This window comes from Myotis yumanensis, unplaced genomic scaffold (assembly GCF_028538775.1).
Source record: "Myotis yumanensis isolate MYYU_CA2020_CCGP unplaced genomic scaffold, mMyoYum1.0.hap1 SCAF_15, whole genome shotgun sequence".
Taxonomy (NCBI): Eukaryota; Metazoa; Chordata; class Mammalia; order Chiroptera; family Vespertilionidae; genus Myotis; species Myotis yumanensis.
This window is the reverse complement of record NW_027223766.1, coordinates 52,871,137-52,896,815: the sequence shown is the minus strand read 5'-3', so window position 1 is coordinate 52,896,815 and position 25,679 is coordinate 52,871,137. Positions and strand designations below refer to the sequence as shown.

The following is a 25,679-nucleotide window of genomic DNA, read 5'->3' as shown; positions in this document are numbered from 1 at the left end:
AGGTTTGACCTTGGGCAGCCTCTTAATCTCTGTGCCTCAGTTTTCTAATCCATAAGATGGGACAGTAAGAACATCTAACTGGGAAGTGATGATAAAGAGATATGAATTAATATGCCTGGGATCTAACAGTTACTAAAAAATTATAGCCATGCCCTGGCCAGTGTGCTCAGTGGTTAGAGCGTTGGCCCTCGCACCGAAGGTCGTGGGTTCAGATCCCGTTAAGGGCATGTACCTGGGTTGCAGGTTTGATCCCCAGCCAATCAATGCTTCTCTCTCATCATTGATGTTTCTCTCTCTCCTTTCCTCTCTGAAATCAATACAAATATTTAAAAAAAAGAGAGAGAAAAGAAACATGTCCCTCTCCATATATGTATCCCCAAAGCCCATTTGTGGGAGATGCAGAGTCCTGGACGCCGGATGAATTACCAACTGTGTACTAAAGTAAGGGTGAGGTTGGCTCACCCGCGGCATCAGCAAGTCAGCACGAGAGGCGTGTGGGCAACAGGCATTGGCCCAGAGGCAACCAATCAATGTGTCTCTCATGACGACGTTTCTCTCTGTCTCTCCCCCTCCCTTCCACTCTCTCTAAAAATCAATGGAAAAAGATCCTGGGTGAGTGAGGACCAACAACAACAACAAAAAGACCCAGCGCCAACATCACCGCTGCAGCAGCGCAGCGAAGCTCGCTGGCTGAGTCCTGATTCCCTGTTTACCCTCTGCTCCCACCAGAACGAAGCAAGCTGGTGCTTAGCACGCTGTGCAGCACATCCCCGGGGCTCGGCACAAGCGGTTTGAATGAGGGAACGAACATTACAGACCTGCGAGGTGCGTTCAGGCTCTATAACCAGACCCGTCAATCTCCCCCGCCCGCTGCCTGGCTGGTGTGTGGCCAGGGCTGATTCTCTGCCACGAGGCAGCTCTACCTGTGCGGACACTGGCCTGGTTCTGGATGGAGGATGTCAGGCTTGACGGCGTTTTGGACATTAACAATGTCCCGAGAAAGAGCAACAAAATAAAGTGGTGACGGATTATAACCCAAAGTACAAAATATATATATGGACGAGTCCATGCTGATATAAACGGAGGAACTGAGCACATGGGGGAGGAGAAGTCTCCCACACAGAAGAACCCAAATAACCTACATAGATGCTTCCACGCTCTCTAGTGGGGGCTGCACACGGAGACTTGCTTCCGCAGCACTCAGTCTGGCAAGGAGTGTGGCGAGCAACTTCCCGGTGGGGAACCTGACAAGCACCAGCTCAGCCAGGTGAGCAGTCACTGTCAGCAGCCTTAAGTCGAGTTGATAGTGTGCGCTATTGATACGATGAGCTATGACGGCGCTCGGCGTAGGGCCCGTTGTCTCTCCCCAGGAACCATCCCTCCGGCCTCCTTGTGAGAAACGTCAGTGAATTCCCACAGCGGGTCATCTTACAGAACACCCAGCCAGCACCTGCTCTCCGTCTCCTCGCTTCTTTCTTCTCTGAGCCGCAGTGTGTGTGTTTTCTAAATATATTTTCATTGACTGCAGAGAGGAAGTGGGAGGGAGAGATGGAAACATCTATGATGAGAGAGCATCATGGATCGGCTGCCTCCCGCACGCTCCACACTGGGGATGGAGCCATAGTTTTCCCGTCAATGAAATGGGATGATGACAACAGTGTGTAAGCTGCAGGGTTGCTAGGAGGTTTAGGGGGAGTGTTTACAGGACTGACCCACAGAGCCCATGTACCATCGGCCTTTGCTAACACTACGCTCTGGGGAGCCGTGACAGTCAAGGTGAGCAGTGATCCATACGGTAATGCGATAGCTAATCAATAACACGTATTATGCCACGCACACTGCTGAGTGTCTTACGGCATGGTTCATTCCGTCCTACAACCACCCGATGTCACGTAGGTCCTTTGCAGGTGAGGAATGAGGTTCAGAGACGCTGTGCAGCCTGCCCAGCATCAGGTGCTGGTGAACTGTGGACGGCTGAACCTGACCTGGGTCCACGCCATCGGTCATCCAACGGCTGAGCCGCAGCTTCTGGGCACCACAGGACACAGGGCTAACGAGGGTCCGTTAGACAACCAGCCACTCACTGCTTCCCAGGTTGTCTGTCGCCTTTCTGCCTGGCCTTCTCATTCGCATCGATTCTTCCTCCTGCCTTCCCCCTATTTTCTTTGTTAAGCAGAATAATCGAAGCTGCCTGTCAAGAATATCAATTTCTGCCAAAACCGGTTTGGCTCAGTGGATAGAGCGTCGGCCTGCGGACTGAGAGGTCCTGGGTTCGATTCCAGTCAGGGGCATGTACCTTGGTTGCGGGCACATCCCCGGTGGGAGATGTGTAGGGGGCAGCTGATCGATGTTTCTCTCTCATCGATGTTTCTAACTCTCTATTCCTCTCCCTTCCTCTCTGTAAAAAATCAGTAAAATATATTAAAAAAAAAGAAATAAAACAAAAATTACCCCCCACCCCGTTTTCATTTGCTCATGATTCTCTGCAGTTGGCTAAACTGAGGCTGGGTCTAGGGCAGCCTCACTCACACGTCAGGCGTCTGGCCGCTTGTGTGTGGAGGGGTGAGAGGCGGGGGTGGGGGGAGCGCGCTTCAGTTCTCTTCCATGGGGCCTCCCTAGGCTCGCTGGGGCTGGCCTCTGGAGGCCTCGGCTCAGAAGTCGGACGTCACTGCTACACATTTTATCGGTCAAAGCGAGTTACAACATCTGTCCAGATTCAAGGGGTGAAGCTAGATCCCATCTCTTGTAGGGAGCAATGTCAAAGACTTGGTGGCTGTGTTTAGTCTACCATACTAAGCAACCCCTCCCCCCAAAGACAGCCCTTTACTATAATCCCTTTTGTCCCTTCCCTCCCCTCCCCACTCCCATTCCCTCTGTTTACTTTAAATAATACTTTCTCACTTCACATCACTCAACAAGTAGTTAATTATGTGCCAGGGACCCAGAAAGGAACAAAACAAATTCGCTGCTCTAATGACTCTGATATTCTAGTGGAGGGAGCGGACAATCAAGAAATAAACAAGTACCTACTGTGAGGCCTGAACCACAGGTGCTCAGCAGAACGGAGCAGAGTGAGGGGTGGGGAGTGCACAGGGGTCAGTTACATCCCATAGGATGCCATCTGCAGGCCTGAAGGAGGTCCAGGCAGAGCAACAGCAGTGCAAAGGCCCTGGGCTGGGAGAGAGAGAGAGAGAGAGAGAGAGAGAGAGGGAGAGAGAGAACTCCTTACAAGTTTAAATGGAGTGGAAAGAAACACACAACAGACAACCACAATACATTCCATCAAGGGACAATATGAAAAGAAAACATTAAATATGGAAAAGGTCTTGCTAAGCAAAAGCATTTTATTCCACCGATTCTGTTGGAATGGGAACCAAACGACAGCTTCTGAGAGCGGACTGTCAGCTCCGCCAGCTGCAGGGAGCTCAGCTGCAGGGAGCTCAGCTGCAGGGGGGAGTGCCTCCTGCCTCCTTGCTTGCGGTGAGGATTAAAGCGGCACCATCAAAACCAAAGGTGCTTTCACTTCCTACCGCAGTTGCCAGTGATTTTTTTTTTTTAAAGAACACAAATCGGCTATCACTTTCGGTGTCGGCCCTTCCGAAGGTCCCCGCTGCTCAAGAACAAAGGCCAGGCACCCAAGCCGACTACCAGGCCCAGCCATGGGCGCTTTGCATCTCCTGCCACCCCGACTCCCAGTCCTAGCCCATCAGCTCGCCCTCAGCGCCCTCTGCCCGGTGCTGTCCAGATCCCGGACCCTCCTCCCCGGTCTCAGGCCCAGAGCACCTCGCCCACACGGTGCCGCAGCTGCCCACCGGACTCACACGGCCCCTTCAGCCTATTTCCCAAGACCCAGTCTCAGCCAGGCCAGCACCAGCCGCGAAGCCGCTGACACAGCCCCGAGCCTCGGCTTCCCCATCTGCAAAGGGGCCCGGCCACCGAACTCCTTAGGGTGGGCGGGAAGCCTGGACAGGTCACGGACCGGCCCACAGCGACCCCGACGCCGGCGGTTCCGACTCTGGGGCGGGACTGCTGGGTCGATGACCAGGGCGTCCAGAGCCGCCGCGTTTGCGGTTTGGGGACAGGGAAGTGTCCCCCCCGCCGGCCCAGAGCCCCCCACGGCGGCCCCCGGAGGTCCGCCAGGCCGGCGCCCCTCCCGCCCCGGGCAGGGCTTCCCCGGCCGCAGCCCTGCCCATCAGCCCCGGGCCCTCCAAGCCCCGGCCCGGCGTCCCCCGCGCGACCTCGGAGCGGAGCCGGCGGCGCCCTGCGCATGCGCATCCCGCCGCGCGCAGGCCCGGTCCTGCAGGAGGCGGAAGCGCGGGACGCGGACACGCGTAGCGGAGCGGGGAGCGCGCGCCTCCGCCGGCCGCCGCGCACGCGCAGCACGGCCCCGAGGGCGCGAGCCCGCCGCCGCCGCCGCCGCCGCCGCCGGGCCGGGACCGCTGAGCGCCCGCGGCGTGAGGCGTGGGAGGGAGCGCGGCCAGTCCGCCCGCGGCGCCGCCCCGTTGTCGTCGGTCTTCGCCTCCCCGCGCCGAGCGCGGTCCGAGTGAGTGCGGGGCCGGGCCGGGCCGGGGCGCGGGCGGGCCACTCCCGGGGCTGGTGGTTGGCAGGGCCGCGGCCCGAGGGCGGAGGGCCGAGCGGGGCCGGACAGACCAGTCCCGGAGGCGGATGCGACGGAGGCCGGCTCCTCCCGCGCTGCCCGCCCGCGCGCCCGGGGCCTGGGGACGTGGGAGGCCGGGGACGTGAGGAGACCGGGGGCCGGGGGAGGCCGGGGCGGTGGGGACGCGGGGCTCAGGGGAGGCTGAGGCCGGGGACGCGGGGGCCGCCGCCGAGCGGGCCGGGCGCTCACAAAAGGGGAGGAAGGAGGAGGAAGCGGGAGCGCCGGGGGGCGCCGGGGACCCGGGACGGAGCCTCGCCCACGGGGTGAACCGGTGCGGGTCGGAGCGGGGCTGCGGGCGGGTGGCCTGGGCCCGGGCCGGGCGGGCGCCATCCCTGCTGCCGGCGCTCAGGTTCCCCGCGGCCCCGCGACCCCGGGCGACGGCCGGGCAGCCCGGCGGGTCCCTGCCGCCCGAGCGTCCCCTCTCGGGCCCGCGGCCGTCCTCCCGGCTCCCTCCCCGCTCCCTCCCCGCTCCGGTCTTCGTCGGGAGGGTGTGGGGTGTGAGTTTGGGGTTCGCAGGGTTTTAGCTTCACGCGCTCGGTCTGCTGCTCTTTCGGAGCCGTTCCCGCTGCCCGGTCTGGCGGCGGCGGCCTGCGCCGGGCTGGGCAGTGGGCGCGGAGAGCGGCGACGCTGCCGGGGCCGGGCCGGGCCGTACGCGCTGGGGCCTCCGCCGGGTGGAAGGGGCCTCCTCGGCGTTTCTGCTCGCGGGTGCGCACGCCCGTGGCTGGGCAGGGGCCGCTCCCCCGGACCGGGCGCAGGGCCTCGCCCCGTGTGAGAGACGGGCGGCGAGGACGCCTCTGCTCTCGGAAGTGACCGCGCGGGGAGAGCCCGGGAGGCGGCGGCGCGCGCCCCGCGCGGTGCTGGAGGTGCGGCCCCGGTGCGGTGGGTCCGTGGCGCGCGGGCCGCGTTTTCAGGCCCGTCCGGTCCCGTGAAGTCAGACCGCGGAGCTCGTGGAGGAAGCTGGTGCGTCAGGGCGGCTGGGAGCAGGCTGCTCGGGTCTGCGCTGCCCTCGGGGAGGGACCCGCCCAGCCCAGCCCAGCCCAGCCCAGCCCAGCCCGCTGCTCACCCTCGTGGGCACCTGTGCACCCAGCGCCACGGGGTGGGCGAGGTCGGACGTGACAGGCCTCCCCTAGGGCACCTCCCCGCGTCCCAGGCCTCCCGCCCAGTCAGCACCGGGAGCGGCGGGGAGAAGCCATGTTCCCTGCCGGCCCCACGGACCGCGGGGCAACCAGGCACCGAGCGAGGGGCATGGGCAGCAGCACGAGTCCTGGGCGCAGGAGACGCTGCGTCCCAGCCTAGCGCGGTGGTCTGGGCCGGGGCTGGAGGCAAGTGCTGGGCCCCAGAGCAGGTGGGACTGGAGCCTCTTCCGAGGCGGGCACCCCGAGGCGGATGCGGGCGGGAGGCAGGCTGTGGGAGGGGTTCTCCCAGCCCGAGGATCGGGATGTTTTTAACCGATTGCTTCTGCACGCCATGCCCGGTGTTGGAAAGCACAGAATGCAGTGTCCCAATTCTCCACACTAGTCCGATAATTTTCTTGGTAGGAAGTTGGAGAAATTGTTTAAATAACAGAATTGTATTCTTAAAGTTAGTTCCTTTAAAAAAAGATGATTAGCTTCCCCAGGAGAAATTATTATACTAATTTATATATGTGGTGTGTGTGTGTGTGTGAGTACACACACTGTGACATGGTAAAAATAATTTTGAAAATTACTATCCTTTCTTTGGATGTTATTTGGATAAGAGAAATAGGATCTTAGTTCCTATCTCTATTAAATTCTATAAAATACTATGGAAACCTTTTTCCCTATATTTTAAAATTTATTGGTTTTGAGAAAATAATTAAAAATTGTCACTAGGACAACAAAAGATTAGATTCAAAGTGTTAATATATTATGTAAATCTTTAACTTTTGAAATTAAATATTTGCAGTTAAGACATTTTCTGCTAGAATAAATCTTGTTTTAAATTTCAGTAGCATTGAAAGTTCTGTTCTTGTTATATTTGTGAAATTAGTTTTTTTGTTAAACATGATAAGAGCTTATTTCTGTAGTACTTTATCTTAAAGCTTGTTTTAAGAACATATTGTCATTACTGTTTCCCCTTAAAAAAACCCCTAAATAATTAGCAAAAAATTGCTGTGAAGGTCTTTGAGACTTTTTACTGATGCCTGTATTAATTACTTAAAACCCCAATTAAAAATTTGGGCAAAGTAAGTGACCTTGAGTCAATAGTAATAAAGTCCAGGAAGTTTCTGAATGCAAATAAGCATTCACACTGCAAGTTGCTTGTCAGTCCTTAGAAGGTGCCATTTAAGAGGCTAGAGAGCAGTTGCGCTGAGCTCTGGGTGCACCTGGGTTTCACCCTCTCCCAGTTACACTGAGAGTGATTTTTTACTTCTCTTCTGTAAACAGTATTTGAACTCTCTCTTTTTTTTTTTGCCTGAGGATATTTTTTTCCACTGATTTTTAGAAAGAGTGGGAAGGAGGAAGGGAGACAGAGAGAGAAACATCGATGTGAGAGAGACATGTATCCGTTGGTGGCTTCCCACACACACCCTGGTACATGCTCTTCCAGGAATCAAAGCCGAGACCCTTTGTGCTCTGGCCGACGCTCTAACCACGGAGTCACACTGCCAGGGCTATATTTTTTAAAAAATATGTTTTTATTGATTTCAGAGAGAGGAAGGGAGAGGGATAGAAACATCAATGATGAGAGAGAATCATTGATCAGCTGCCTCCTGCACACACCCTACTGGGGATCGAGCCCACAACCGGGGCATGTGACCTTCTGGTTCATAGGTTGACACTCATACCACTGAGCACACTGGCTAGGGCTATTTGAACTCTTTATTGCTCTTTCCTCCAATGTTTTGTGTTTCTGATTATAAAACAGCAGAGGAGTCCCCTCTGTTCCTGTCTATAATAATTGGATTACGTTTTTACTAGGCTCTCTGATGAAAATAAATCCAGATAAGCATATATAGTTCAACTTTCCTTTTAAATGAATTTTTAGCAAATGCTGTTAATTATAGTCTGATTTGTATAGACACTATTGACATGGTTTATAGACAGAAGTAGGAAATCAATGTTTTGCCCACGTGGCACCATTCCCACTCTATCAGCTGGAAGCCTCAGAGGGAAATCCTGGAGGCACCACCGCAACCTTTACCTGGTTTTAAGAACATGAAGGTGTTTCCTTACAGACTTTGTATTTAATTAAAATAATTCTACCCAAACTTCATGTACATTGCCATTTACTGTAAACTCTTTTCAGAACCTGAAAAATGACCCAAGTTAATACATGTGAATATTACCCAATGCTAGGGGAAGACATGCGACATCACTGTGTGGGACGCAGGCTGTCGGTAGGCGTCACTGCCTTTGCACAGGTGGCTGGATCTGGGAGAGGCTCCGCACTGGAAGTTACATGGGCTAAGCCCCGAGGGCAGGCCTGAGCCGAGTGCTGTGATGCTTCCTCTCCTTGACTCCGCACAAGGACCAGAGCTGTCGAGCTATTCACCTTCATTTTGTAGATGAAACACTGCGAGTTTGGGGCTAGAGTAGCTCACCCTCAGTCTTTCGACCCCAAAGTGGTGGGTCCTCCTTGGCCAGGCCTGAGGGACTGACCAGAGCCGGCTCCTCCCTGGAGAAGGAGCAGCCTCTGAACACCCAGCCTTCTGAAGGAGGAGTCAGTGTGCAGGAGAATGACCCGGTCTGGGAGGCCTGAGACTGTTGTGTTTTCTGTTTGAATCTGATACTTTCAGAACTTGAAGTTCTGATGTGGCTAGCATAGTGTTGGTAAACATTGTAATGAAATACAAAATTGTGTAATTGTTTTAAATTAGAATCAGTTAAATAAAAATGGGTAGTGCCTTGTGCAGTGACTGACGCTTATTTGTCAGTGGACGTGCCTTAGTAACTTCTGTATTTACGGAGTTTTGTCATTGGTGACTTTTGGGGGTTCGTGTTAGGAATACAGTTTTGTGGGAAGCAAGGAGTAACAGAAGGCAAAAGCAATTGCAAGTGTCGCACAAGCTCTGTGCAGTGCTCCTGGTATTCTCATCTGTAACACGCTGCTGCTCTAAAAGTGTCTCAAATGACTGCTCATTTCACCAACTTAGAATTTCCATCTTGTTTTTATCGGTTGACACACTCTCTACTTTATTTGGCGTCAATGGACCAAAACCAAGGCTTAGAAGAACCTACAAAGTCATGCCTGCGGGCTGTGTGCCCAGCATCTCCTCCTGCCTTCACGTTCTAGCCTAAAGGTGGCTTGGATTCCGCTGTGAACTTGGGGTGCTTGTTGTGTCTACTCATGACCAAGGCAACATGCTCTTGTCTTTGCTGCACTGGAGACTTCCACGATTTTACATGACATGTTGTTAGTGGGTTGTGTATCATCCCACGAGGGCAGAATCTGGTTTACAGGCTATTGCATGCCCAGCGTCTGATCTGACGCTGACTGTTGGAGAACTGCGTCAGGAGGCTGCTGCTGTGAAGACCCTCATTTAAAGACCACATCGGACTGGATTCCAGGGAAGAACTTTGAATCCCGATTCCAAAATGAACAATTTTAAATGAACGGTTTTACATTGAAATAGTTTATGTGGCTCCTGGACTATTGGCTTTTGGTTAATGGCAGGAGAGTGTGCATGTGTGAGTGCCTTAGCACGTGTTCCCTGGTGGCTGTGTTTTGGTGCTGAAAATTGGCTAGCTTCTGCTAGAGTCAGGGAGATGGCCAAGTCTTGGTGTGACTAGTGGAAGTGTTGTGTGAATTGATTCTCTGCCTAGCCTTAGATTCATATCTAACTTTAATACATTTTGTTCAGCCTTTTGTTCTTTCCTTTTTTCCTAAGAAAAAGGCTAAATAAAAGTTTCACGGTACAAAGTTGGGATTGGTGATGTGCCTATCCCAGATGCAGAATCAGGTGTACCTCTTGGCAGACAGAATGGTGTGAGCTCAGGGACAAGGACTTTATCTTATCCTTCCCAGATCGTGGGTCCCCACAGCTTCCTTGTTCTACTAGCAGAGGTGGGTGGTCAGTGCTCGGGTTGATTGGAGACCGTCTCTCCTGCTGAGGTCCTGAAGGGAGTCAGCTACGAAGCCTGGAGTAGATCACTTGGTTGTGGGGCTTTGTGGGAAGGAGGGGTCTTTACCATATGAACATGTTACACAGGTAGAGAAGAAGAGTTAGGGACAGGCAGGTGGAATTGAGTGCAATCTCGAAACAGTGAGAAGGACGTTTCCACATGAATCTCCCACCCCGCCTCTCTGCCCCCACACCCCATGATCAAACTTTCAGTCGACCCGCACAGCTCTGTGAAGGCGAAAGAGAGAAATGAGCTGGTGGGAAAGAGCTTCTGGGACAGTGTCTTTCTCCTTAAAATTGGTCAAATGAAATTAAAGTTAGAGTTCAGTCGGTCACAGGCCGTGACCCATGAAATGTGCTTCAGGTGCCTGGCCCAGAGTAGCTGCTCAGAGAAGGCCGCCCACGATTCTCCTGGTGCCCCTCACTGACTTGGGCAGGGGCCGCGCCCCCACTGCTCTGCTGCTTCCTCCCGCAGCCCTCTCTGGGCTCCTCGCCTTTCCTCCCCCACCGGCTGGTGGTTTCTGTAGTATTACCACTTTGTGGTTTTAAATAGCCTGTTCCTGGTTAGAATGAGGTTGCATATCTTTTTGTACATTTACTGGCCATTCACTGTTTCACGAAGTGCCCATATTTTTCTATTTAAAAATTGATTGTGGACTTCTTTATTCAGAAGTCTTTTGTTAGTTATATATTTTGCCACTGTGTCTTCCCACTTTGTCATATGCAGTTTCACTGACTCAGTGTTTCTGTTGGTTTTTGTTGTTGTTAATCCTCACCTGAGGATATTTTTGCATGATTTTTAGAGAGAGTGGAAGGGAGGGGGAGAGAGAAACATCGATGTGAGAGAGACACATTAATTGGTTGCCTCTTGCATGTACCCTTGACAGGCATCAACCCCGGGACCCTTCAGTCTGAGGGCTGATGCTCTATCCGCTGAGCCAAACCAGCCAGGGCTTGTTTTGTGTGTTTTTCGATGACTAGAAGTTCTTAAGTCCTATCAGTCTTCTCCTTTATGGTTAGTGCTTTTCGTGTCTTTTCCTACCCTGATGTCATGAAGTAATTCCTCTGTTATACTCTAAATGCTCCATGGTTTTGCCTCCCTCCTTTAACTTTGTAATTCTCTTGAATTGGTTTTGGTGCATAGTAGGGAGAAGGATCAGTTTCATTGACGTGTGGTGTGGTTGGTCTTTTAAACTTTAGCCATTGTAATAGGTGTCTAATGGTATTTCACTGTGGTTTTAATTTACATTCCCCAAATGCCTAATAATGTTGAGTATCTTTTCATATGCTTATTTGTCATCCCTAACATCTTTGGTGTTCAAATATTTTGCCCATTAAAAATTTTTTTGTCTTAGTGGTGTATTCTTTATATATTCTGTTACAAGTCCTTTATCAGATACGAGCAATGCTTTTGTCCTATGCTGTGGCTTGTTTTTTCATTTTCTTAACAGTTTCCTGAAGGGCAGAAGTTACATTTTGATGATGTCCCATTTATCAATTTGTTTTATGGATTGTGCTTTTTTGGTGTCATATTTAAGAAATCTTTGCCTAATTTTGGTCACAAAGATTTTCTCCCATTTCCCCCTCTATAGAAGATTAGTAGTTTTAGTTTTTACATTGAGGCCTATGATTCATTTTGAGATCATCCTTATTTATGGGGTGGCATATGGACCCAAGTTATTTAAGGCATGGAATATAAAAGGTAGCTCCCTTCAGAGAGCATTTGATTTTGCGTCAACCAGTCTGCGATCACCTGAAACCAAGGTCCAATCCTCAGGGTCTGTGGCCCATCCAGAGCTGTAATTCCACTAGACATGGCTCACTTCTGGCTGCGCTCATCCATAGCGGGGTAGCGAGGGGGCCCTGCTTCTTGAGGTTGGGTTATAGACACTCGGGGACCCAGCCTTTGATTTCTGTCTCTTTCCTGTGTGCTGTGGGAAGGAAAGTTGAACATGTCAGAATTGGCAAGTGACTTCAGGGCAAAGGTGTTTCTGTGCTTGTTTATCTCTGGTTCCTGATTTCACTTTAATTTTGTCCCGTATTTCCTTGTTGTCTTGTCAGTTTCTGGTTGCTTTTAAGATTAAAGTATTCCATCCATCTTTTAAGTCTTTTTCCAGGTAATATGGTCTTTTTCAAATAATATAGCCTGCTGTTAGGAACCAAGGAAATTTTTCATTTCTACTCCAGTGCTGTCTCTCCTATAGTAGCCACTAGCCCCATGTGGCTATTAAAATTAAAATGAAATTAAGTTAAAAGTTCTATTCCAAGCCGCCTCGAACACACTGTCAAACTACAGCAGGAAGGCCGGGGAGGGTTGGGGGGCAGAAGGGGGAGGGTAAGAGATCAACCGAAGGACTTGTATGCATGCATATAAGCATAACCAATGGACATAAGACACTGGGGGATAGAGGAGGCCGGGGGATTGTCAAGGGCGGGGTAAAAAAAAAAGGAGACATATGTAATACTCTTTGTAATACTTTAAGCAATAAAAAAAAGAGAAGAAAAAAATAAAGAACTTGTATGTGGAAAACTGTAAAAAAAAAAAAAAAAAGTTCTATTCCACAGTCACACTAGCCCCATTTCAAGTGCTCGGTCCCCACATGTGGCTAGTGGCTACTCCCTAGGACACTGCAGACACAGCATTTGCATCACTGCCCGAGATTCTATTGGACGGCACTGGCTACACTGAGCATGCCCCGGGGACTGGCCGTGGCGCACTGGTCGCCTTGCGAACCACGAATACAGGTGTCCTTGTTGCATAAAGTTTGACTTTCTCTGCACTCTGCCTGTGGCTAGAACAGATGATCGAGCCCCTTTATAAGCTTGGCGTGAAGCCTCCCCGTGAGGTGCGTGGGGGTTCTCAGCCTGGGCAGGTGGTGCACTGAGTAGAAACCACTGAGTACTGACAGTTAGCTTCCAAATGTCTGCCAGTGTCGCTGAGATTGGCTGAAAATATGTATGATGTGTTGACTTGAATCCCTGCCCTTGGGGGTTGTTGTCCGGTAAATAGGCAGTTGCCACGCCATGTTTCAAGTGCTTTGCAAAGCTGCCGGGGACTGCCGGGGACTGCCGGGGACTGCCGGGCTTGCAGGACCGCTGCACCCTCTGTGGAGAGTCACAGGAGCTGGCCTGGGGGAGAGGGGAAAGATGGGGGCTGTTCTAGGGAGAGGAAGAGCACAGGCAAAGATAGATGGTGGAGGGAACGTGCAGATTGGTTTACGGCACCGCAAATTAGCCTCTCGTATCAAGAGAGGGGACCGAAACCACAGATGGAAGAAAATGTCATGAGTGGAAACCTGAAAGGGTGCTCCCTCCCTCCATTCCCGCAGGCATCCCTGCTACTTGTTAAGAATGTAGTAGATGAGGGATGGCTTGGAACCTCTGTAGCCACTGCGCTCCAGACCCAGAGTGTTTGCAGGTAGGAGCGGGGGCATGTGGACCAGGGCCGTGCGGAAGCGGCCCCGCTGTCCCTCTCTGCCAGCTTTCCATGCTGTGGGTGGGCCCGGGCACTTACTGGGCATGTTTCTAGCCTTCTTGTCAATCTGGAACTTTTGTTTTGTTTTGTTAATCTTCACCTGAATGGACTTTTTCCATTGCGTTTTCAGAGAGAGTGGAAGGGAGGGAAGGAAGGGGGTGGAGAGAGAGAGAGAGAGAGAGCAAGAAACATCGATGTGAGAGACACATTTATTGGTTGCCTTCTGCACACACCCTGACCTGGGGTGGGGAGCAAACATGCAACCTAGGTACATATTCTTTTTTTTTTTTTTTTAATATATTTATTATTGGTTTTTTACAGAGAGGAAGGGAGAGGGATAGAGAGTGAGAAACATCGATGAGAGAGAAACATCGATCAGCTGCCTCCCGCACATGTCCCACTGGGGATGTGCCCGCAACCAAGGTACATGCCCTTGACCGGAATCGAACCTGGGACCCTTCAGTCCGCAGGCTGACGCTCTATCCACTGAGCCAAACCGGTGCTGGCAAGGTACATATTCTTGACTGGGAATTGAACCCACACCCCTTCAGTGCTTGGGCAATGCTCCAACCATTGAGCACACCAGCCAGGGCTGAACTTTATACTAAGGGAGTGTCACTATATGTGTTTTTACGACTTCCTCTTTGCACTCAGCCCTGATCCTGAGCCTCACCTGAGGGGTGTACACTGTCAGTGTTCATTCATTGTCACTGTTGTGTAATCTGCCTACGATTGGTGGGCATTTGGCCTCCAGCCTTTTGCTATTGCAGACGCTGCTGTAATGTTTCCTGCTGCCCACATGCGTGCAGATGTCCAGCCCATCCGTAGGAGCACCATTGCTGGCTCTGGGCTGGCTAGTGTTCAGCGGGACTAGTTGCTGCCAAAGTGCTTGTACCAATTTGCTCCCCCATGAATATGGGAAAGTGACTCCTGGCTCCACGTCCTTGCCAGTAGTTTATTTTGTCTGGCTTTTCAGTTTTGCCATTCTGTTGAGTGTGTAATAATATCTATTGTGGCTTTAAATTGAATTTCCCTCATTACTAATGCTGTTGAGCTTCTTTTAATCTATTGGCCATATCTCTTCTCTGTTTTAGGACGGACTTGTGAGGCCTGATCTCCTCTCGGTTTTGCTTCCTGGCGGTAGCCCTTCTTTCTGGGTGTGGACCTCAGAGTCCTTTGTCTTCCATTGTTTGGTTTGTCTTCCTTTTGACGTGTCTTAGAGCGAAAGTTTTTAATATTAAAATTCTTTATCAATATTTTCTTTTATGATTAGCATTTTTTGTTTCATTTAAGGAATCTTTATTGGAGGGCTACATTTTGATGTGAAGTATTTTTATTTAGTTCATAAAGCATTTATTGTTCTATTCAGTAAGTTCATTATGTAGATATACTTTTTAATTTCCATTCAGATTCCTGATAAGTGTTTGATAAATTACAAATGAGTGTATTTTTTGATATACCTGGTTGTGACTTATTTCTAAAATTGGACTGTAGTCACAAAATTTGTTGTGTATGAAACTAGTTTTTTGAAATGTTATCTTAAATAGACCCATGTCATAGGTCACTTTGGCTATGATCTTGGTCTAAGAAACTTCTGGGCTCTGAGCTACTTAAGTAGTTTATACCTTGGTTATGCAAAATTGACTTAAGTAATAGATTAGCCTAAGTTTTTAGTTAATAGAGTTTCTGATATTTTATTTCTGCCTCTGGAAACGTGCTGGCTCCTGGCTCAGGCTGAGGTGTAAATAGCCCTGTTCTACCACATTGAAGCTTTCGGAAAAGTGACCAGAAAAGACACCACCTCACCTGCCAGTCTGTTTGAGCTCAGCTGTCAGGTAAGGGCTCACCTGGGCCTGCAGCTGCCTTCCTTTCACCGAATTTGTTAATTAAGCTGTTTAATTTTACTTTCTTAGGGACTGATTTTTAAAAAAAGGAAAGAAAGAAAATTTTTGGTTTGTGATTATGCTGAGGCCATTTAGTCTAGTCCTTATTTTGGGTGTCCTTTTCAATTTTATTTATTTTTTTACAAAAAGTAATATTAATGTGAAAAATTATAAAAATTAAATAATGAGTTAAAAATTAAATTTTGTCCCTTCCCCAAGCCTCATGAATTAGTAATTGAAGGTGTTTAGGTAGCCTGGTGTGTGTAGAGGGGCAGGTCTGTTTAGTAGAACGAGCATCTCATCTAGGAGACGGAAGACCTAGGTGCACAGGTTGGCTCTGTGCCTTTGGTCATGGGACTTTCGACAAGTTGTTTAGTTCTGTGATCCCAGTGTCCTTACCGATCAAGTCTGTGCTCGTGATCTCAGCCCTTGAGGCTGTGTGTACAGTTACCATGTTAAGTGGGTACAGATGTGAAGTGTTGGCATTGGAGCGTTAACAGACTTATATAGTGTTTTGCTACTGAAGGCAATCCTTTGTGCTAAATGTGTTTCCCTAGCTTGTCTTTGAGCTGTTCTGTTCAGTTACTTCATTTGTTCAGCATCTGTTGAATGCCTGTCTTGTAACAGGTACAGACCTGAGGGGACCAAGCCGGACACAGTGCACTGTGATGCCCACAGTGCTCATGTCATAGCAGATGCTCTGAGGACTCAGAAGGCATGTCCCCAGTGTTGGTTAAATTCAGGCGTTGCCAGACAGTAAACACTTTAGACTTTGTGGGTCACATTTCTTTTAGCCCTTTATTTTATTTTGTTTATTTTTTTATATTTTATTGATTTTTTACAGAGAGGAAGGGAAAGGGATAGAGAGTTAGAAACATCGATGAGAGAGAAACATTGATCAGCTGCCTCCCGCACACTCCCCACTGGGGTTGTTCCCGCAGTCAAGGTACATGTCCTTGACCGGAATCGAACCTGGGACCCTTGAGTCTGCAGGCTGATGCTCTATCCACTGAGCCAAACCGGTTAGGGCTTTTTTAGCCCTTTAAAAAGGTAAAGATCATTCTTAATCCAGGACCTCTACAAAAACTGGCTGCGGACTAGATGTGGCCACCTCTGCAGGATCTAGCTGAGTGAAAGGACGTGGAGAAGGTCAGTGGACAAGGGGAAGCAGGAAGGGCCTTCCAGACAGAGGACACACCTGTGCAAGAGTGCAGGTGTGAGAGGCTGGGCTCTGGGATTGAATGTTTTTATCAAGTTGAGAGTACAGGATGGGTTGTGCAGAGAAGGCGGTGAAGTTGATATTATAGAGAACAAAGAGTAAAATATTGAACTGTAGCAGTGTTTAACTATAATCTTCGCAGTGAGAAAACCTGAAGTCATTTTCAAGGTCTACCAGTTCTTTTCAGTCAGGTCAAGTTTCTAAACTTTCTAAGTCTCCGTTTTCTGGCTAATGAAAAGAAAATAGGATTCTACCGAATCTCCTATCTACCTACTCCAGGACTTCTGTGAGGATCAAATGAGATGAGGCATGGAAAACGCTTCACAGACATTTGGTTAAAGTGTAAAATGTTTGCACCTGGCTATAAAACAAGTCGTGTTCCTGGGCTGAAGAAACTGCAAGGAGGCTAGTTGCTATGGAGAGGAAGCCGGACGTTGCTACGTGATGTCATCACCTGGTGCCCACAGCGACTGTTTCTGTGCTGTGCTGGGCTGTGGACTGCATTTTGTGCTATGGGGTCTCAGCAGCATTAGCTGCGATTTGGTGGGGTGTCGCTCCGGGGTGGTGGCGGAGTCTGTGTCCCACTTGGGGGAAGCCGAGTGTTGGTTTGTTGGCGCCAGGTCCATGGTGCCATTTACCTTTAAATGGCCAGTGCGTGATGGCAGCTCCTGCATTGAGCGTCTGCCCCCTGGTGGTCAGTGCATGACATAGCTACCGGTTGGATTAACGGACACTTAGCCTTTTACATATATAGATGTTGTACAAATAAATGAAGAAAGCCTCAATTAAGGGTGCAGCTGAGGACTGGGAGAGAGGCATGTGAGGCCTGTTCTGAGTTCATCTCCAGGCCCTGAGCTGGTAAGTCCAGGGCATGTCCAGCATGGCTCCCAGATTTCCTTTTGGTGATAAGTTCATGAAGCTCTCTTTGCTCTTATGCAGATGCTAGTGATTGAACAAAAGCTTTGAGGAGGAAACATTTACTCCTAGGTTCATGAGTCCCAGAAATCTTAAGGGACTTGTGTGAGCACGTGAGCTGTTTCCTGGGGAGCGACTCGGGGGCTTTCATCAGATCATTGAAGGGCGCCCACCCCCCAAGGGAGCCAGTCCTTGTTAGATGGTGGACACCTGGTGCTCTTCAGCGATTTGGGGCCGTGAGCAAAGGCTAACCATCCAGATTACAGGAGTCTTACTTTAAATGTAATATACGCCAGACTGCCAAGTCAAACGCAAACAGATGCAGCTGCCTCCTAAATTGAACCATCTCAACCGGCAATTAAAATGTTTCCCCTGCTCTCCCCCACCCTCCAAAGTCAAAACAAGATACGTTTTGGTACATGGAGGCCAGCCAGGTATTTGGGACTCTAGTTAGCATGAAACATTTTCAACACAGTATTTTACATTCGACAAAGCTAACGTTTATATTATTAGGCATATCTTAATAGTCACGTGGCTACAAGAGATGGACAAGTGTCAGTGTTAAGGGTAGGGCATGCTAACACACAAAATGAGTGTAGTTCCTTCTGTGGAGTTAGAAATGTGTGAGCAGTGAGTTGTGGAGCAATACTTAAATCGTGCTGTTACGGCGAGCCCTCCGGCGACACGTGCAGGAGCAGCAGTGGGCGCTCAGTACACGAATAAGTAGCAGGAAACCTTGGCTGTTGTGTGTCGTCTTGTAGCAGGCATTCTGCCGGGCTCTGAAAGTGACAGCCAGGTGAGACGGGCCCTCTCCACCAGGTCTCTCAGTCAGCGAGGGAGAGAGAAGTCAGCCACTGATCACAGGCGGTCGGTGAGGCCCGGGGTAGAGCTGTCACAGGGCAGGGGGTTGGAGAGTCACCTTTCTATGACAGCTCAGTTCCCCATTTCTGAGTTCTTTCATACCTATTGCTTATTTTCCCATACTCTCCGATAGCCTGTTGGCCAGTTTCCATGAAGTCACTCACACAGACTCAGGCATGCACATTTCCTGTCTGGGAGACCATTCCTAGAGGTCTCTTCTCCTCTGCCTCGCTGGGTGCTCCTCTGCCAGGCCTCTGTTGTCCGTATATTCCTGTGCTCTCATCCTGGGCTTTTCTCCAGAGCTGGGTGTGTGTTTATGTTACCTCATCCCTGTATTTCTTGGCCGACTTCTTGTGTTGGTAGGTACATCAGCCGGCGGTGGATCCCCGTAAAGAGGTGGCGCGGGGCCGTTGGGCAAGGGAAGACAGCCTCCACACCCTGCTCGGCCGCCTGCCCCAGCTGGGCCTCAGTCCCGCTCCTGGTGCGCAGCTGCCCAGGGGATTCCTGCCCTTAGGTCTTCTCCGTTGGAGCTCATGTGTTCTTTACCCAGGTCTTCCTCATATTTGCTTATGCTCCTCACACGTTGGTGGAGACTTTCTCCAGGGGCTTTTTGAGATAGGATGCTTGGAGGTAAAGTGTTAGAGACAAAATGCGTGATTGAAACCGTGATTGATAGTTTGTCTAGTTTCTCTTTCCACTTCCTTTCTTCCTTTCTCTCCCTCCCACCTCTTTCCCATCTCCTTCCCGCTCCCCTCTGACATGGGTGGGGGGACCTGGGAGTTCACTGTTCAGTGTGTACCGTGATTAGATCCACCTCCGTTTTGTACAGCTGGGCTGGGTGACTCAGTCCAAAGACACTGCTTTTTCCAGGGAATGACCCTCCAGCCTTCTGTCCGAGGGAGGAGGGTCACATGGAGGCATGGTGTTGAGTCCTAGCTGCAGCTCAACGGCCTCTACCCTCAGCTCTGCCTGCAGGGTGCTGCCAGGGGAGCCTCCTGGGGCACCGCTGGGCCACTGCAGCTTCTCTGTGTTTCCACTCTGGCTTAGGGCCTGGCTTTCTTGGCCTGTAGAGTCATTTATATGCTTCCAGTCTTTGTATAATTTGTTCCCTCCAAGTTTTTTCTCCTGCTTTTTTTCTATTTGTTTTGGTTTCTCTCTTCCATGTTAGAATTAGAACTAAGCTTTTCTTATAATTTCTAAAATTTTGTTCCTTTCTTTCCTTTCAGTTCTCCCTGTGCTGTTTTAAAATAATTTTTAAAAATACCACTTTAGTATAATTTTAGTGGGAGGGGGTGAAATAGATGTGTATATTCTGTTGCCATATTGATTTGTGATGATTATGTTTCAGTAGTTTTCAGTTCCTTCACATGTATTTTCTTAGCTAGGATGTAGGTTTGAAGACAGGAACTTGACGTCAGATTTTTTACCCCTCATTCCACAGAGAGCAGGTTGTAGTGAAGCTGACTGAGGTGGTGGCCACAGCCGGCCTCTGAGAACCCAGTGCTGTAAAGTGGTCTCTCATGTGCCGTCTCTCTTGGCAGGTTCTCTTCGCGGCTATGGAAGGAGGGAAGAGAAGCTAGGGGTGTTGCCCGCACTGTCACTGACGCCTTCCAGAGCTGCGGGGCCTTCTGACCGTGAGTAGCGTTCTCTTGCTACGCTTGTGCCTTGGGTTTTTGTTTGATTTGATTTCCCTTTCACCTGCCCTGGGTGACTTTGACTCACAGTAGAAACAAACCAAAGGCATTGGTTTTTGCAGAGCAGGTGAGGGAAGAAGTGCAAGGTGAGCTGTGTAGTGCCTTCTGTGTGTACATGCGTCACACGTGTGTGTCTCAGATGGGCAGCCTTACCATAATGGTAACAGTAACAGCACATGCTCTAGAATAGTGCCTGGTGCACAAGGAACATTCTCATCACCACTGCTGCCTGCGTCCTCACAGTAACCCTGGGAGTAGGGTCACTTTTCCCGCTTCACACTTGCGTAACCAAAATACAGAGTGTTCAAGGTTACTAAGCTAGCAGACTCCCAGCTCGGATGCACACTCCATGTGGCTTCAGCATGTGTGCTCTCTACTAATAGCCATTCTCGTGGGCCTGGGGTGCAGGCGTGGCTTCGCTTAGGAGCTCTTCCCTGACACCCAAGCCCAGCTTTCTCCTCGGGCAGAGCGTGTAGCTCTGGGACCTCCTGCCAGTGGGGAAGATGCCGTGAGGCGCATGCAGTGCGCTCAGCACTCACACCCGGTAGCGACGGTGACTCCGCGGGCTCGTTCCCATTCTGACCAGAGGAAACAGCCCCAGAGAGAGGGGCTCTTTTGCAGTTTGTGAATTTGGAACTTGTCTTTTGCTCACAGGTGGCCAGTTGTAGAGCGAGATTCTGTCCTAGTCTGTCTGAACCACACTGCTCTTCCCCGTAGGTTAGTGGTACATTGAGGACAGATAGTTGATAGATGATTTGTAAACCTCGCTGGGGGTGTTTACCAATATGTTGGTATGGAAAAAAGCCTCATGAACTTGGACTTCCTGGGCCCAGAATTCATAGTGATTTATAATTTATGTTGAACTTGGCTTTGGCAGTGTCTTTGTCTTAGATGTCCGAGGGGCAGGGCCCTGGATTGTTTTTTTCATTTCCTTTTGAGGGTCAGTTCACTTTCCTCCTTTGTTCTTCTTTCTCCCCCAGACCTACTTCTATTTCTACAGAGACTAGGTATGAGGGAAAGGAAATTATGTCATGCGGTTTCAGTTTCCTAGCAAGGCCTGGAAGTGTGACTCCTGCTTTTCCAGTTCCTGTTCGGTCCTGGCTGCCGGAGGAGCCTGCTCTGTGTATGTGCTGGGCGAGGTGTGATTGTGTTGCCGGGGAGAGAAGGTCACAGCTCAGCTATTTGCTTCCCTTGTGGAACTCCCCCTCCTAGTCCATAGAATGTGTTTCTTTGTTCAACAGTGTGTTTTGTATATTTGGGGGTAAGTCTGTTTCTGAGAGTCTTTGAGGGCAAAGATTGTATTTCATCTCTGCATCTTTTCTGCTTAAGCCACAGTTAGTTTTCATTAAATGCTGAACAAAGAACTGTTTAATGCTTACCACAAAATAAGTTCTCTTTTCTTAGTAGATCCGAACAATTTCTCCACATCCTTGCCAACACTAGTTATTTTTTGTTTTGTTTTTTAAATAGTGATCATCTGAATAAGTGTGAGGTTGGTTTTAACATAAAAATTTTGAGTAGAATTAGAAAAGTGACTGCATAAATTTCTTGCTAAGTTGGAATAGTATCTGTCGATACCAATATGACAAAACCAAAAGTGTAGGGGAGGGCAGTTGACAAAGAAAACCGGCCACTGTGTAGCCGTGTTCGGAGAGACAAGTTACTTATGTCTCCTCCTCTCACTGGAGCGAGGAATGGATCCGCACCAGATGCTGCTGCTGTTTCAGGAAAAGAGTACGGAGTCAGATTGTAGAAACAGTTTGCTCTTTTAAGCCCCCACAAGGGAGAGTTTAAAATGTAGTGTTGATTTTTCCCTCTTCCTGGCCGAGAAATGTAGGTGGTAGAAGGGACTCACGTTCACCACCAGGGGCCCTCCTGACATTAGCATGCCTTCCTGCGGGAGCTGGCCGGCCACAGCCGATTTCTCGCAGACAGCCTGGAGGCCGCAGCCCCGAGGCCTCTCTGCTTCCGTGTCTAACAGAGAGGCGCAGTCCTCTGATACTGCTGCGGTTTGCTAACTAAGGTGAGTGCTCACACCAGGGATACACTGGATTTGTAGGGGAAAAAAGAAAACTGATGAAATGCTCAAGTTAGTTAGGTGTGTACATGCATGTTCAATAAAATAAAGTTTTATTTGAGCAGTGTCAACATTAAAGTAAATAACTAGTTGACTCTCTTTGGGTGTTTGTGTTATTTTGATCAAAAACAAAACCCGTCCGTTTTATGACACACGCAGTTAGGTTGGGATGTGTGCGTGTTTCCTGGCATGCACGTGCCATCACGCCCCTCCCAGGATATTTGAAAACCTAACGTGGCATCTCACAGCTTTCGGGGCTGTTTTTTGTTTTTTTTAAAAATATATTTTATTGATTTTTTACAGAGAGGAAGGGAGAGAGATAGTTAGAAACATCGATGAGAGAGAAACATCGATCAGCTGCCTCCTGCACACTCCCTACTGGAGATGTGCTTGCAACCAAGGTACATGCCCTTGACTGGAATCGAACCCGGGACCTTTCAGTCCGCAGGCCGACACTCTATCCACTGAGCCAAACCGGTTTCGGCAGGGGCTGTTTTTTTTTCTCTTAAACTTGACGACAAGTGGCCTCCCAATAGTTTCTAAGCCTGGAATTTAGCTTTGATCTCCTGTACGGCGAAACAATTAGAGATAGCCATTAATGAGCGTCTGTAGAAGTGCTCTGGTTCAGTGATTTTCAACCTTTTTCATCTCATGGCACACATACTCTAATTACTGACATTCTGGAGCACACCAAAACATAGATCTTATTTTTTGCCGATCTGACAAAAACAAAGTATAATTTTGATTCATTCACCCCGCACGGCTATTGTTATGTTGACTGTTGTCTTTTTAAATTGACAATCTACGGGAAAAGAGGTCAGTGCTCCTGACTAAATAGTCAGGTGCTACCCGATTAAAACATTCCTGCAGCGCCCAGTGAAAGCCTCCGCTCTGGTTCCTGATTGTTTAGCGTAAGAACACGCTCAGAATTTCCTGCCTGTTGGGTATTGTATTTTCCCTTCCGGGTCACACACCGCAGCGTGGCTCCCCTCCGTGGCTGTGCTTATTTCCTGGGTGTTTTGATGCACTTCTCTGCCACCAGCTACGTGTCCAGCAGGTACTGCACCGGCTTTGTCTGAGTTTGTGCTGGGGCAGGAATGCCGTCACTAGGGGACGTCCCCTGAGTGCAGGGTTTGGTGAACATGGGTGTTGCTTAGGCCCCTGAGAGCAGCTCGCCTGTCCCATGCCCTTTCTGTGGTGCGTCTCTCCTCTTTCTCTGTCCCTGTGGTCCTCCCTGGTTCAGTCGCTCCATAGGCCCAGCAGGGCCTTCTTCCTGACGCGCTCTGGAGACCTGGCAGCAAGCGAGGTTGGCGACACTGTAGGTGGTGGGCTAAGTGTGTGGTCTGGTCTGGCTGGGGTCCGAGTGCTGGAGCCTGTCTAGCTCTGCCACTGACCAGTTAGCTGTGTATTGGGTGTGCCCTTCATTACTCTGTTCCTCATTCCCTTCCCATGCCACGTGGATTACAGCACCATGGACCTCATTGGCTGTTGGGAGTGCTCATTGAGAAAATAGGCGAGGAACACAGACTGTGGAGCTGGCTGCCCGAGGGGGAGCCCACCCAGCTTTGCTACTTAGAAGCTCTGTGACCTTGAACAAGTTGCTTAGCTCTCTGCTTCAGTTTCTTCATCTGTGAATCAGGGTAATAGAATCTACCTTGTGGGATTGGCTGTTAATAACTAAATGAGTCAATATTTTGAAAATACTTAGAACAGGGCTTGGCATGCAGTAAACATGAGCTGGGTGTCGTCATTATATCGTCCTCGTCCTTGTATTTGTATTGTTATCAGTGTGGCTGTGAGACGACTTTGTGACGGACTCTAGTTGCTGCTCAGTAGTGATAGCTGTTGTCATCGTCCTCCTTTTAAGCGTGGACAAACGGGTTCAGGAGAGTCCGTATTCACTCAGTGATCCTCGTGCTGGATCCTGGGGCCAGGCTTCAGGGTTCTGGAACTGGTCCTGTGGAAACCGAAGGAGGGCTGCACTTTAGTTTTGGGGCAGTCAAAGTTATGTGTGGATTTTCTTTTTTTAGAGAAAGTGGAAGGAAGGGAGGGAGATAGAGAAACATCTTTGTGAGAGAGACATCAACTGAATGCCTCCTGCATACACCCTGACTAAGGCTGGGGATTGAACCTGCAACCCAGGTATGTGCCCTTGACCGAGAATCAAACCCATGACCCTTTGGTGCACAGGCCGATGTTCTAACCATTGGGAGGACTGGCCAGGAGTATGTGTGGATTTTTGACTCTGCAGGGTTGGTAGCCCTAACCTCGTGCCGTTCAAGGGTTCTGCTGATGGATGCTTTGCACCAGGAGACAGAGACGTCAGGATGACTAAGGTTTGCGTCTGAGTATCTTTCTTGTAAAGAAAAGTCTTTTAATTAAGACCTGTTAAGTAGGACTTAGCAGAGTTGCTTTTAACTATACTGATACTATAAAGAGTTTGTTTTTAAAATTATAGAATTTTGCCCTAGCTGGTTAGGCTCAGTGGATAGAGCGTCAACCTGTGGACTGAAGGGTCCCGGGTTCGATTCCAGTCAAGGGCACTTACCTCGGTTGCAGGATTCTTCCTGGTCCAGACCCTGGTCCGGGCGCGTGCAGGAGGCAGTCAGTCGATGTGTCTCTCTCACATTGATGTTTCTCTTCCCCTCACACTCTAAAAATCAATGGAAAAATACCCTCAAGTGAGGATTTAAAAAAAAAAATTATAGAACTTTTAATGAATGATGGCCTTTATAAATTAGTGTATAGAATTCATAAGTCAGAAAGCATGAAGGACTGCTTACTTTTTTTGCTTATGTTGCCATTAACTGTAGGCTATTCCAGTTTTTTTCAAGATGTCACTGGCTGGGGAATTTAAAAGCATAAGTTCTTAATATTTAGCAAGAAGAACATACGAGTGATGATACACCACCAAGCTGCCTGGTGCCCTGGGCATTGTTTAGCTCTTTGGGCAAGTTGCTCGACCTTTCTGCACCTCAGTTTCCTCTTCTCAGTGATGGGGATGGTCTTACATATAAAAGCACTGGCACAGGTGAGCCGCTCTACTGTGGTGGTGGCACCTGCTTCCTGTCCCCTCTCCCCCCCCCATCTCTCTCTCTCTCTCTCTCTCTCACTCACCCTCACCGGCTGCTCTTTTTTCTTAGTGACTTGATTGGTTCTTAACGTTTGCATAGCTGCTGCTTCCGTGGGGTCTGCTTCCTGGCCTGCAGGGGTTTGTGATTCCTTATCTGCGGCCTCTCTAGGCACTCAGGACCGTGCACATTGGAGGGATATGTGGATATCCCCAAAGCTTGACGGGGTGGGAGAAAGCCGTCAGAGACCTGCTTCGTCTCTTCCTCACTCACCACACTCACTTGCTACATCCTATAAAGCTCCTTGTCTGCCCCTGACCCCCTCCACTGCCCTGCCTTCGCCCCAGCCTCCGCCACCGCTCGCTAGCTCGCTTGCTTGTGCCAGCCCCTCTCTGCACAGGTGGTGCTTAGCTCATGTCCCTCTGGAGGCGCGCGCACGTGCGTGCGTGCGTGCGTGTGTGTGTGTGTGTGTGTGTGAAACCCCTGTCTTCCTGGGTAATGGGTGGGCTCAGTGACCTCTTCCTGGTTGTGTGACCCTGCCTTCACAGATGTGCTAGCCCTGCTTTGGCGGAGAAGATGGGAAAATGAGATGTCATCAGCATCTAGTGAGTAGAACGCCCAGGACTAGTAGAGGTAGCTTTAGTTTTCTCTTTTGGAGAGTAGTCCTAGCTCTAAGAGAGACTTAGAGTTTGCAAGGGTGGTTAGTGCAGTCTCTTACTTCATGGTTCAGATGCAACCCCC

At 49.8% G+C, this 25,679-nt stretch overlaps 1 protein-coding gene across 2 annotated transcripts in view; it reads left to right on the top strand.

Moving 5' to 3' along the window:
* The first annotated feature begins 4,459 nt into the window (after positions 1-4,459).
* PTK2 (protein tyrosine kinase 2) overlaps positions 4,460-25,679 on the top strand; it is a 115,195-nt gene continuing 93,975 nt past the window's right edge. Inside the window, exons 1-2 of one of the 2 annotated variants that reach the window (XM_070392443.1) lie at positions 4,460-4,543; positions 19,638-19,730. The gene's annotated coding sequence lies outside the window, so the exon portion shown is untranslated. Of the gene's footprint in view, positions 4,544-14,951; positions 15,054-19,637; positions 19,731-25,679 lie in introns of those variants that run through there. The other variant, XM_070392441.1, reaches the window with a different exon arrangement.